Below are 14,839 nucleotides of genomic sequence, written 5' to 3' on the forward strand. Positions count from 1 at the left end.
AGTCAAAAACCCATTGCCATCGAGTTGATTCCAACTCATAGCAGGACAGAGTAGGACGGCCTCATAGCGTTTCCAAGGAGCACCTGGTGGATTTGAACTGCCGACCTTTTGTTTAGCAGCCATAGCTCTTAATACTACACAACCGGGGTTTCCGAAATGACATATAAGTATTCTAAAAGATTCATGAACATCTTTAATATTAAATTAGGCAGGCTCTTGATGATAGTGGATAGGATAATACAACTTTAACATCATCGGTATTTTAGAAAACGCTCTTCCTAGTGGATATCAGTGTTATTAAAAAAAATAGAGTAGCGTAATTAAATGTACTGGAAAACAGTTGGATTAAATAAGTTTCCTTACTGCAAGATTTCTCAGAGCCATTAAGAGTTCACTCTACCAATTATGAATCTACAAGAATAGGATATAGAATGACATACGTTCTAAATACAGGTAGTCCCTGACTTAAGATGGGGTAATGTTCTGATGACTCCATCAAAAGTTGGTTCTGACATAAATTGAATACCTCATTTTTTTTCTAGTTTTCATTATTATTGCTTTTTTTTAAATCAATATCTTTATAAATCTGATCTTTATTTGTCTTTGGGGGTTGGAAACATTACATATAAATTTACAGATATATTTTAATACATGTGTACATAAAAAAATACACAAAATATAAATACTCTGACAATGAGGAAGAGTTGGACATCGCTGGCATTTTGTCAGTTGTGGTAATAACTCCACTTGTGGAAGGTTCTGGATCATCTAGATTATCCCTGGGAATGGGGGTGGCATTTCTAGTCAGAAAACCAGTCAGAGTTGTCTGTATGGTCCTTTTTTTTCCTTCATATATTTGCAGTAACATCTCACTGCTTCCCAAATCTGCCTGTCACCTTTAGCAAAGCGATCAGTGTTCAGGTTCATAATTTTGACGGAACTGAAAGCCCTATTTAGTGTAGAAAACTAAATCTATATGACAGTGTTTTGAACAGTAAATTAAAAAATTGAACACCTGCAAGCGAATATCTGAGAATGATGACATCAGCAAATTATGCGCTGCAACGTTGTATGTAGCCATGTTACTAATGATTGATGTAAAAAACAAAAAGGCTGTCGTAAGTATGGTTCATCATAACTAGAGTAGTTGTAAGTCGGTGACTACCTGTATATTTTTCCTTGGAACCTTTTTTTTTTTCTGTTTATGGAGAACATCCCGTAAAAGACCGACAGAGTGTCAATCGTATAGTTGGTGCTCAATAAATATTTGTTGAATGAATGAATGACTATCACTTTTAGAATGCTGTTCAATAATTGCCAACCTCTTCTTTACTTTTTTTTTTTTTTTTACTTATTTTGGTGGCAAAATACACAACCCAACACACACCCATCCCAATTTCTACATAAACAAGTTATCTGTGCTTTAACTATTGTCTGTTGAAACTCATACGTTGTTGTTGTGTGCTGTCGAGTCAATTCCACTCATACTGACTTTATAGGAAGAGTAGAGCTGCCCCGTAGGCTTTCTTAGGCTGTAAATCTTTCCTGGAGCGGATCACCAGGTCTTTTATCCTGCAAAGCAGCTGGTGGATTCGAACTCCTGACCTTTCGGTTAGCAGCCAAGTCGATTCCGACTCTAGGGCTCCTTAACTCATATAGATAATTCTTCATAAGAGTGCAATACTCAAGGCAAATCCTCTTTATTAATTGGGCTAAATGGGTTATTTAGTTTAAGGATGGCTTCATAAGAGTCTAGGTTTAAGGTTTAAAGATTATTTCTAGGCATTAGATTCAGGAGTTCCCCCAGTCTCAATGGTTTCAGTAAATCTGGTTTCCCTATGAATTTAAAGTTCTGTTTCACATTTTTTTTCCTTTTGACCAGGATCCGTCTGTTGGGCCCTTGATCAAAATGTTCAGTAATGGTAGCTGGGCACCATCATCTTCCCTACTTCTCATTGCAGTGATAGATAACATGTCTTTGGTGTCTTCATTGCAATGTCTTATTTTGTTTGTTTTTCCTTGTTTGAAGTATTAGTGGTTTTAAGATGAAACCATGGAGCTTATGGGAGGAAGATTGGGTATGGTTAAAATGGTGGTCAGCTAGTTATTCTTTTGATAACCACATCACAATAAGCTTTTCAAGAGGTGTTCAATCTTACTCATACTGATCTGGTTTTTAACTGTATGTACATAGAAACTGACAAAGAAGTTTACCGTGCTTGAGGCAGTTGTTGCATCTAGAAAACTGTAAAAATTGAATTAAATTTCAGGTACAATACACTGGGGAACTCAGTATTAAATGGAGTCCTATTCTGAGTATTTTTTGTAGCGTGAGGAGTTATTTTGTAAAATGAATAATATCCTGTAGTATATATAACAGGTCAGCTTAAAGAAAGGTATACAATATCTGTAAAAAAAACCAAACAAACCCATTGTCATCGAGTCAATTCCGACTCATAGCAACCATATAGGACAGAGTCGAACTGCCCCATGATGGTTTCCAAGGAGCGCCTGATGGATTCCAACTGCCGACCTTTGGGGTTAGCAGCTGTAGCTTTTAACCACTATGTCACCAGGGTTTCCAATATATACACATAATGATTATTTATTTAAACCATTGACTTTCACATTATAAATTTTTATCTGTGCACTAAGTGAAATATCCATGGCTTTTTCTTAGAAATTTTCTTTGGAAAAAATGTTTTAGAATGGCACTTTCTTTCATAACATGCAGCGAGTATTGTTTTATATTAAAACTTCAATCCATTTTCCTCTTAGCAAAAAATGCTTTTTCATCCTTTCTGAAATAAATATAACCTTTGAAATTAGAGTCGATGTAAATCCAAAGGTAATGAGATTCAATTTTTCATTGTAGCTGAATTAGATGGAGAACTTCAAATATTTATTTGAGGTTTAATTTGAGTAATTTAGGAAAACATCGAGCTTCCTCATTCATAAATAATTACTTCTCTTCATCAAATATTGTACTATATTCCCTTCTGCTATCAGTTCAGTCTTGTTCAGATATGAATATGCTTGTGTTTCATTTCTACCTCACTTTTATATCTCAAAGTGGTTTCTTTTTTTCTTCATGTAACTTCCTTGGATTGCTTAACTTAAAAAACCTTTGGAAATGGAGTTCACCGTGCCTGTGTTTTAGAGTGTTTAGTTTTATAGGGAAAAAGAGGTGAGAAGTAGAATAATAACATTTACATTGATTTTCGTTAAGGGTTTGCTCTACTGAGAAATAGTATTTTGTCTTACTAAAGCACACATTGAAGAAATGGAGATTGCTGTCTTGCCAAACTCCCAAAATAAACGCCAGCAGCTTAAAGCGCCTGTAGCCTTTAGTCGATTATAATCCTGGGCTAAATCAAAAGCGACTGCATTTAAAACTTCCATAAAGGAAAGCTCAGTTGTTTCAGACTATTGCTTGGCCAGTGAAGGATTCTTCATTGCTTTCCTTGGAGCAGAGAAAAAGTATGTGTGCAGGAATGTCATCAAGATACTCAAGGGTTGACTAGAAGCTTCAGGGTGCTACCTTGGTAGTGGTCACCATAGCCGTAGCCATGGCAGCACACCAAGTTTTATTTTATTATATTTTACTTAGTTTTGGTGGCCATATGCACAACCAATCATACATCCATTCACAATTTCTACATGAACGATTCAATGGCACTGGTTATATACTTCACACGTGTCACCATTCTCACTGTTTCTACCAATATTGTTTATTGTTTCCTCACCGTTAATTTAAGCCCTCTGCCCCTTAAAGTTCTTGTCTCTGCTTTGGATTAGCTGTCGTCAGTTTAAACCCATATAGATAATTCTTCATAAGAGCACTCTGCTAGAGGCAAACGTTCTTTATTTATTGGGCTAAACTGGTGTTTAGTTTACCAATGGCTTCATGGGATAGTTTTGGTTTAAGGTTTAAAAATTATTTCTGGGCATTAGATGTGGGGATTCCCCCAGTTTTTAATGGATCAAGTAAGTCTGATTTTCATATGAATATGAAGTTCTGTTCCACACTTTTCCTCCTTTTGATCAGGATCCATCTGTTGGGTCCTTGATCAAAATGTTCGGTAATGGTAGCCAGGCACCATGTATTTCTTCTGGTTTCATGGCAATTGAGGTAGTAGTTTATGGAGGCAATTAAACCTGCAGTCCATTTACTTCTCTGAGTCCTGGATCTCCTTCCTCTGCTGTTCAAGGTGAATACAGAACAATTGTGTCTTGAATGGCCACTAGCAAGAGATGTACCAGGTTTACGTTTTGGCAGGGCTTGGGGCCTTTTCCACCCACTTTATTTAGGACACTTGATGTTGTTCATTGGACTTGTCAGGTAAAGTTTTATTAGGCATTTATTGGTCAGGAATATTTTGGTACAAGTGACAAAAACTCAAACTAGCTTAATCATGTTGTTGTCATTAGCTGCTGCTGAATCAATCCCCTACACTTGGTGACCCCATACACAAAGGAAGAAAATGCTGCCTGGTCCTGCACCATTCCCATGATCTCTTCTGATTGAACTCTTCTGATTCTTAGGGTTTTCAATGGCTAATTTTGGAAGTAGACCACCAGGCCTTTCTTCTTTGTCTCTCTTAGTCTGGAGGCTCTTCTGAAACCTCTCCTACATCACAGCAACACCCAAGCCTCCGCTGACAGTCAAGTAGTGGCTGTGTATGAGGTGCACTGACTGGGAATTATGCCCAGCTTAAGCATAAAAGGGAATATATTGGTTCATATGAGAAAAGTACACGGGTGGTACTGACTTCAGGAATGGAGGAGTCCAGAAACTAGGTGGTACTGAGCATTGAGTATCTCTTTTTCTTGAGTCTGTTTTCCTTTGTGTAGTGCCACGATTCATTTTCACTGGACCAGTTTTGATCAAATGCTTATCCCCGATCCAATTTCTATGATGGGTGAATGCAATATATTCAAAAACCAAGACATGGTCATTGTTTACCTCTGGAGCTGAAGGCATAGGAACAGCCCCAACTAAAAAAAAAATGGAGTTAGGGATGGTCCCTCTGAAAACAAGCAGGGTGATGTCAATATGAGGAAGGGAAAGAAGTAGTAGGCAAACCATAACTGGTGGTTAATAGAAGACCTAACCTTGGTATTGGAAGATGTCCCTATATGGCCAATGTTAGCAATCTACAGGGGCATCCAACCCACCCCAGATACTAGAAAATCAGCTCTAATCAGTATAGAATAGAACCATATTCCATATGTCAGTTTTATTTCTATTAAGGAACCAACCAGAGTTGATACATTGACTGGTTCATGGTAGGTGTTCAACAACTGCATCTTAATTCATCGAACCCGTTGATTACATTCCTCAGTACTTGAACTAACTACAATCATCTCTTGTCCCACCCCACACTGTCTGTGGATTTGGAGTTACTTTAGATCTTTGGGGATCATAAAATATGCAGTTTGTTACTCATGAATTAGGAGCTACAACTACAAGCCAGACATCTACTTACATTTTCCAACTCCCTTAAAATTTTGCTTTTCCTGACACTCCAGTTGGACCATTGACTCGTGTAAATACCATTGTCGTTGTTGTTGTTAGGTGCCATCGAGTCAGTTCCAACTCATAGCGACCCTATGCACAACAGAACAAAACACTGCCCGGTCCTGAGCCATCCTTACAATCGTTATGCTTGAGCTCATTGTTACAGCCACTGTGTCAATCCACCTCATTGAGAGTCTTCCTCTTTTCCGCTGACCCTGTACTCTGCCAAGCATGATGTCCTCCTCCAGGGACTGATCCCTCCTGACAACATGTCTAAAGTGTGTAAGACGCGGCCTTGCCATCCTTGCCTCTAAGGAGCATTCTGGCTGTACTTCTAAGGCAGATTTGTTCGTTCTTTTGGCAGTCCATGGGATATTCAATATTCTTCACCAACACCACAATTTAAAGGCGTCAATTCTTCTTCGGTCTTCCTTATTCATTGTCCAGCTTTCACATGCATATGATGCGATTGAAAATACCATGGCTTGGGTCAGGCGCACCTTAGTCTTCAAGGTGACATCTTTGCTCTTCAACACTTTAAAGAGTCTTTTGCGGCAGATTTACCCAGTGCAATGTGTCTTTTGATTTCCTGACTGCTGCTTCCATAGCTGTTGATTGTGGATCCAAGTAAAATGAAATCCTTGACAACTTCAATCTTTTCTCCATTTATCATGATGTTGCTCATTGATCCAGTTGTGAGGATTTTTGTTTTCTTTATGTTGAGGGGCAATCCATACTGACTCTTCACTTTCAGCAAGCAAGGTTGTGTCATCTGCATAATGCATGTTGTTAATGAATCTTCCTCCAATCCTGATGCCCCGTTCTTCTTCATATAGTTCAGCTTCTCATATTATTTGCTCAGCATACAGATTGAAGAGGCGTGGTGAAAGAATACAACCCTGCCGCACACCTTTCCTGACTTTAAACCAATCAGTATCCCCTTGTTCTGTCCAAACAACTGCCTCTTGATCTATGTAAAGGTTCCTCATGAGCACAATTAAGTGTTCTGGAGTTCCCATTCTGTAAATACCATTAGCTAAACAAATACAACACTAGGATCTAAACAAAGAGTATGGTGGTAATCCATTCCTACATTTATTCCAGTGCTTTTTCCCTAAAGACTTATGAAGAATTGGGAAAACCTTCATTAATTTTCAAGTGCAACTTCTTTACAGAACAGAATGGATTTTTTTTTTCTTTTTTCTTTTTTTTACCAAAAACTAGAGATGCTTTAGTAAGAGAGTTCCTCTGAAGCACTTCTGTGGTGGCCATAACCCAAATCAGTTCCGTCAGCCTCTCTCCCCTGACCACCTCTGTCTTCTCCCATGTGCACATAACTCTTTCTTTTGTCTCCTCACATTTTTGTTTGCTTTTCTGAAGTCATCATCATCAATTAATATTTTCTGGGGGCCCAGAGGGTCCAACATGCCACTTCTCCATCTGTTCCTTACCAGGCAGATGTGGTGATCCCACCCCTCTTTGGTTTGAATCACATTATAGGATGCTATTTTCAGCATCTCCCACCTGCTATCCTCCAAGCAGTTCTCAAATCCCACATCTTTGTTCTGCCCCGTTTTCTTCCTCCTCAAACTGACTTTCCCAGTATTAGGCAATGGTGAAGAATTTGGATCACATACCCCCAATATCTGATTCAAGTTCAGCCATTATCTAGTTTATATGACCTTGGGGGAGACATGGAATCTTTCAGACACTGGTTCTCTCCACTGTAAAAGAGGCACAGTGCATGTGTCCACACTCTTTGTGATGGGGGCCGCGGTGGTTCAGCAGTAGAATCCTTGCCTTCCATGGGGGAGACCTGGGTTCAATTCCCGGCCAATACACCTCATGCATAGCCATTACTCATCTGTCTGTGCAGACTCATGTGTTGCTCTGATGCTGAACAGTTTTCAGTGGAACTTCCAGACTAAGACAGATAAGAAAGAAAGGCCTGGCAATCTTATTTGAAAAATCAGCCATTGAAAATTCTATGAATCACAATGGACCAATCTGTAACCAATTATGGGGATGGCACAGGACCAGGCAGCATGCCCTGCCATTATGCATGGGGTCAACATGAGTTGGGGGCTGACTTGAGGGCAACTAATGGCAATAACCACAACATTCTATGTAGATTCTGCAGCATGGGATGACTGTTGTGAAAATTAAATGACATGAATTGTAGAGAGTGTAGCATAGATCTTGGTACATAGGAAGTACTCAGTAAATTGATACTTCCATTGCTGTTTGTGGATTGGAGTAGGCAGGTGAATGACAACCACAACTAGCATGCTGTCGTCATCACCATTGCTACCAGCATCTTAGACCCATTTCAAATGCACATTTGGGCACTTGTCACCCGCCAACCTTTAAAACATTCTGTTTCGGAATGCCTGGCAGAATGTGGACCTCGGCTCTGGTGACGCTACAGCCTGCCACTCTCTTCTCCTTCGTCATTACCAGCGTTTCTCTCCTTTGTCATCCTCCCTCTGTTACTTCTTTTAAAATCACTTTAAGATAAAATTCCCCCAAATGATCATGATATACAGACATTTTCTGTGAAAATGCAAAAAGTAAAGCTTTCTCAAAGAGTCAAGACTGTTGTTGCTTTTCTTTTCAGGGGAGGCCTAGAATTAAAATTCAAGCCATTTTGTCAACATTGTTGTTGTTGGGTGCTATGTTAGGTGGGGTTAGCTAGAGAAGCTTAAAACCAGTGAAGCATATGTATATATATATTCGGAGAGAGAGAGAGATTCTCAAAGAAATGGCTCACACAGTTGTAGAGGCTGGAAAGTCCCAAATCCATGGTTTAGGCATCAGGCTGGAGGCTTCTCCTGACTCATGTAGCTGCAGGGGCTGATGAAGCCAAGATCAGCAGATAAGACAGCAGACCATTGGCTTACAGGCTATGGAGGTAGATGAGTCCCAAGATTGGCAGGCTGCTGGCTTAAGTCCCAAGTACCAGAGATCAGATGATGATGAGCCAAATGTAGGATCCAGAGCAGCCAAGTGAGCTTTGACAGAATGTTGGTACATATATTGGATGCAGGCTACATCCCCAAGGAAACTCCCCTTATAACTGATTGGCTGATCACATCAGATCACATCATGGAGGATGACTACATCCTTAAAGAACTGCCAAATTACATCATTGCATAACTGCCAAACTACATCATTACATCACTACCAAACCACTGAGAATCATGGCCCAGCCAAGTTGACATACGACCTTAACCATCACAGGTGTGGTCGAGTCAGTTTTCAACTCATAGTGACCCCATGTGACAGAGTAGAACAGCTCCACGGGGTTTTTTAAGGCTGTAACCTCTACAGGGACAGATTGCCAGGTCTTTCTCCCTCAGAGTTGCTGGGTAGGTTTGACCCGCCTATCTTTCAGTTAGCAGCCTTGTGCTTAACCGTTGTACCTCTAGGCCTCCTTTTGGCAATGTTAAACCTATTGATTTCAGTATATTATGGCATGAGTGAGTGGTCAGGTGCTCGGGTAACAAACTCCAAAGCAAGCATTATGTCATAACAAACAAATGAGTTCTTAGACAATGACAATAGTATTTCATTGGCATGGATATTTATCTATCAGCTCCCACCCCACTCTAATTATGGACATGCCATTTGGGTTGATGCTTTAGGATGTAAAATGAAACATCAGGCATGGCCCTTGCCCTGAAGGAGTTTATGACCAAGTTGGAAAAGAAGTCATAAAGACATACTCACAGGCACAGTGAAGGAAGACTCATGATAATAGTCAGCTGTATATAGGTGCCAAATGAAGTGGTCCAGGCGCTAAGTATAGCTATTCTGCTACAAGTCCTTCAATTTGGGCGTGAAGGCAACGTTAAATTGGTAGACAGGTACAAATTGTTCTGAGTTATTGAGTCAAAACATAATTTGCCTGGGGACATGGAGTGAGCTAGCTGTCATAAATGTTTTCAGGGTATCCTTTCATTCTCTTGTGATTGACAAGAAAAGCTTAAAGCCTCTTTCTCATTGAAGTGCTCTCCCTCCCTCACCCCCAGAGTCCTGCACAAACCAGTCAATTCTAGAGGTGGTCCCCTAAGGTGATCTGTTTGGTAACCACAGGTAGAGTTGGGATACTTACTCCGTTTTTAGAGTTTGTTATGGAAATATTGGAAAAGCTCCTTCTCGATATTACCCTCTCCCTGCCTTCCTCTCAATAATTGAACCCAAGGCTTATTGCAATGAGAAATGAGTTGTGACATCACCCACTTATTTTAAAAATAAATAAGTAAAAGAACCTAAGTAAATACCTGAAGCTGAGTTACCTGGTAAGACCAAGACCTTCTAGAAACTCAGATTTTCATCATTACTACATTTGCCATAATTTCTATACAATGTTTTAATAAGTAATCAAAAGTTAATAGTTAACAATGTTGGAAACTTAGGATGCATCTAGCATTGAGATGAGAACTTCACATAAGTATTTTTTTTTTTGCTTGTTTGTTTAATTTTATTTATTTGGTTGTTGTTGTTGAGACTATACAAAGCAAAACACATACCAATTCAATAGTTTCTACATGTACAATTCAGTGACATTGATTACACTCTTCAAGTTGTGCAACCATTCTCACCCTCATGTTCTGAGTTGTTCCCCCCTCCATTAACATCAACTCTCTGCCCCCTAAGTTTCCTGTCTAACCTATCAAGTTGCTGTTGTCACTTTGATCACATATAGATGATAGTTCTTAAAAGAGCATAATGCTCAAGGAAAACATTTTTTTACTAGTTCAGCTAAACTATTGTTGGTTTTAAGAAGACTTCAGGGAATATTTTTGGTTTAAGGTTTAAAGATTATCTCAGGGTAATAGTTTCAGGGGTTCATTCACCCTCCATGGCTCCAGAAAGTCTGGACTCGATGAGAACTTGAAATTCTGCTCCACATTTTACCCCTTTTGATCAGGATTTTTTAATAGAATCTTTGATCCAAATGTTCAGTAATGGTAGCTGGGCACCATCCAGTTTTTCTATTCTCGTGGAAAAGGTGGCAGTTCTTCCTGGAGGCAATTAGCCACACATTCCATTTCCTCCTCCTATTCCTGACTCTCTGTCCCTCTGTTGCTCCAGGCAAATAGAAACCACCTGTTGCGCCTTGGATGACCACTTGCAAGCTTTTAGATCCCAGGTACTATGCAGTGGATTAGGAGGTAGAACCAAAGCACTAAATGCATTATTCGGCCAATTAACTGGGATGTCCCATGAAACCATGACTATAAATCCCTAAACCAAGGAACTAAATCCTGTGAGTTTTTTTTTTTTTAATGCTCCAGACCTCTATCATTTACTAATCATATCCTTGAACCAGTTACATAACTGCTGTTGCAAGTTGGGTGTTTTGGAAGCAAACACTGAGAAGGCCTTTGGGGTGCAAGACTATTGTCAGGAACCCACACCTGTGAAAGAAAGGAGTAGGAAGCAGGATTGGACATACAGAGAAGTTGGACTATCATGCTGACCTGGGAAAGCCCCAGCCAACCAGTGGGGAGCACTAGAGTGAATATTCCATCAGAGTTGTCCTGCATTGAGTTGAAATGGTGGAGCTTTATCCCCCACCTCTCTCATTCATTGGGTGCTGGCTGCCCTAGGAAGGATGTGACCTTGAACAAGGGAGCTCTCTGCAGCTGAGGCTGACCCTGAGGGAGCTGACACCCTTGGTTGCCTGATTACCCCCACTCCTCGAAGCTGGGATGCCATTTCTGCTGTGAAGGGGTTCCTGGGGACTGCATAACACCCATGTCTACCACCAGCTTGCCATCTCCGTAAATGGGAAGACAGTCATCCTCGCTCCCAAGAAGTTGTGGTGAGGAATAAATGAGATCATGCATTTAAGCTGCTCAGCCTGGTGATGAGAGAATCATTATTCAAGAATAATTTTTTTTAAAAGCTAATACAGCAGATATTCTAAAACCAATTTTATACATAAGAAGATGCAGATCAAGGAGCAAAGTCAGCAATCAAATCCAAATCTATCTGACTTGGAGCCTAAGCTCTTGACCACCATCTCTATTACACCCACTTTTTGACAGCATACTGGTTCCCTAGGGCTGCCATATACCACAGTCTGGGTAGCTTATAAGAACAGAAACTCACTGTCTCAGAGTTCTGGAGGCTGGAATCTGAGATCAGGTGTCACCATGTTGATTCTCTGGTGGCTCTGAGAGGGATCATGCCTCTCTCCTAGTTTTCGGTAACTTCTGAAATTTCTTTGCTTGCAGCTACAGCTTCACATGGCACCCGTCCTCCGTCTGCCTGTGTCTTATCTTCTTTTATAAGAACACTAGTCATATAGGAGGTGTCTCTGGGTGACGCAAATTGTTAAATGCTGGACTAGTAACTGAAAGTTCGGTGGTTCACACCCAACTGGAAGTGCCTGAGAAATAAATCTTGGTGATCTGCTTCCAGAAGCTCACAGCCTTGAAAACCCTGTGGAGCAGTTCTACTCTGTACACATGATGTATCCATGAGTCAGAATCAACTCAAGGGCAACTAACAACAACAACAAACAACAACAATAAATCATGTAGAATCAGGACCCACCCTCCTCCGGTATGACCTCATGTAAACATCATCAAAAAACTATTTCTAAACAAGGTCACACTCACAGGCACTGGGGGTTAAGACTTCAATACATTTTGTGGACTGGGGTGCGGGGGAGGGGGGACACAATTCAGTCCACAACAGTGACAAAACCATGAATTGAAGACAGGCAGCCCAGGCTCTACACCATTGCACAATGTTGCCCCTTAGAGCGGAACAGCAGCTGAGATCCACTTGCAGACACATCTCAGCTAGGAGATCACCCTGCAGCCAATCCTAGGCAAACACACTGAGGCATAGTTTTCATCCTGAGCCTTTTGCTGGCCATCTCTGCCCAAACGTTCTCACTGAGCTCAGGGCTTCCCTAGGGGCAGCAGGCACAACAGCAAACCCGGAGGCCGTTGCTGCTGTCTTGGTCTTCTACACTCCTCCTAGGATCTGGAGGCTGTTGGAAGCAGGCACACCAGAACTTTTGTGATATGGCTGCTTCCCCTCCACCAAGGCTGGAGCCAAAAGGAGAGAGAGAAAGAGACAGGGAGAAAGAGGGAGAAGGGAAGGGAAGAGAGGTGGAAACTGCCTCTCTATTTATCCCAAACCCGCATATTATTTTGGAACATTCAGTATTGCAGAAATATGCGAAGGGATAAATCACTCCTTTTGCCATCTGGTCTCTGAGAACCTTCCCAAGAACTGCAGCTTCATTTAGTTTTGTTTTGTTCCTTTCTCAACCTCTTTGTGCTTTCCATCATCTTTTCTTGGCTGCATTTTTTTGGGTTTGTTTTGCCTTCCATTTCTTGCTCCTTTAGTTGTTTCTGGATTTCATTTTTTAAAAAGAAATACCAGCTCTTGCTAATAAGATCCTTGCCAGCTTCTTTATTTGGCATGGTGCTACCTCACAGCTATTTTTTAACCTTCATCTGGACCTTGGGGCGAGGCTTGAGTTTTTTTAATGCCTCAACCAGATGTACGAACCAGCCTGATGGTCGGTAATGAGGAAGCACTAAGACCCCATGGTCTTAAAGTTTCTTGGCAGTACCTTTATGGTAAGTGTTTCAGTGAAATGAACATGGTGGACCAAGTCCAATCACCGTTAGAAGGCTCTAGAGTCCTTATAAAATAGCAAATGCTTTGGCACGCATCTAATGGGGATGCAATGCCAGCGAGGTTAACTCAAAACATACTGGGCAAAGGTTTCTCACTACTACAGGGGAGTTACAGATAAGCAAGAGGAAAGGGCTGAATTGATCCATGTAATAATGGATTAGAGCTGTTCGTACATCAGTATGGACCCATGCTTGGCTTAGTGTAGACACAGATGGTTACATATAGAAATATTTAGAGATGAGCGAATACACATGTATCTCCTTGCTTTGTCAACTGACAGAGTTTAGAAGCAACGGCACACCCACAGCAGTGAGGACACCTAACACCCAGATCTTGGTATCTTATACCATTTTCTGATAAAAGGAACAAAGGCTCCTTGGAGAAATGACTGGTTCTAGGACTGGGACATGAAATTGACAAGATGAACCTGGTAGCGAACATCTTGTTGTTCCAGAAAGTAAGCGAGTGCTCAAAACAACAACAGCTACAATACAATAATGGAATATTTCAAAGAAACTCAGGAGTCAACTGAAAGATCCTCGAATGGCCAAATCTTGAACAATTTGAGGGACAAAATAAAGAAGTAATGGGTTATAACCCAGAGTATAAAAGAAATAGTCACAAATCCCTACTGATAAAAATTAATGACAGAGGGAGAACACATTCATGTATAGAAGAATCCCAAATAATTTTTTGAATTTTATTTTGTTGTTGTTATTGAGAAAACATACAGCAAAACCTACATGAATTCAACAGTTTCTACGTGTACAATTCAGTGACATTGATTATTCTTTGAGTTGTGCAATCATTCTCACCCTCATGTTCTGAGTTGTTCCTCCCGCGTTAACATAAACTCACTGCTCCCTAAGGTTCCCATCTAATCTTTTGAGTTGCTGTTGTCACTCTGATCACATATAGATAGTTCTTAAAAGAGCATAATGCTCAAGGCAGACGTTTTTTATTAGTTAAGCTAAACTATGGTTTGGTTTTTGGAAGACTTCAGGGGATATTTTTGGCTTAATGTTTAAAGATTATCTCAGGGCAATAGTTTCAGGGGTTCATCCAGCCCCCTTGGCTCCAAAACATCTGGAGTTGATGTGAATTTGAAACTCTGTTCTGTATTTTCCCCCTTTTGATCAGGAATTTTTTATAGAATCTTTGATCAAAATATTCAGTAATGGTAGCCGAGCACCGTCCAGTTCTTCTGGTGTCATGACAAAGGAGGTAGTTGTTCATGGAGGCTATTATCCAGATATTTCATCTCTTCCTCCTATTCCTGCTTCTCCTTCTTCCTCTGTTGCTCCAGGCAGATGGAGACCAATTTTTGTGCCACATAGGACCGCTTGCAAGCTTTTAAGAACCCAGGCAGTACTCAGTGAACTAGGATGTAGAACAGAAGCACTAAATACATTATTAGGCCAATTAACTGAGATGTCCCATGAAACCATGACCCTAAACCTCCAAACCAAAGAACCGAATCTCATGAGGTGTTTGGTTGTACGTAAGTAGCCCCAACAGCTACTTGTTGTTGTTGTTGTTATAAATATATCTATCACACAACTTTTGCCAATTCAGCTTTTTACAGATGGACAACTTATTGCAAATAATTTATGCACTCTGCCCTCAAATGAGTGGGATGTAACTCTT

Source organism: Loxodonta africana, chromosome 12 (assembly GCF_030014295.1).
Source record: "Loxodonta africana isolate mLoxAfr1 chromosome 12, mLoxAfr1.hap2, whole genome shotgun sequence".
Lineage (NCBI taxonomy): Eukaryota > Metazoa > Chordata > Mammalia > Proboscidea > Elephantidae > Loxodonta > Loxodonta africana.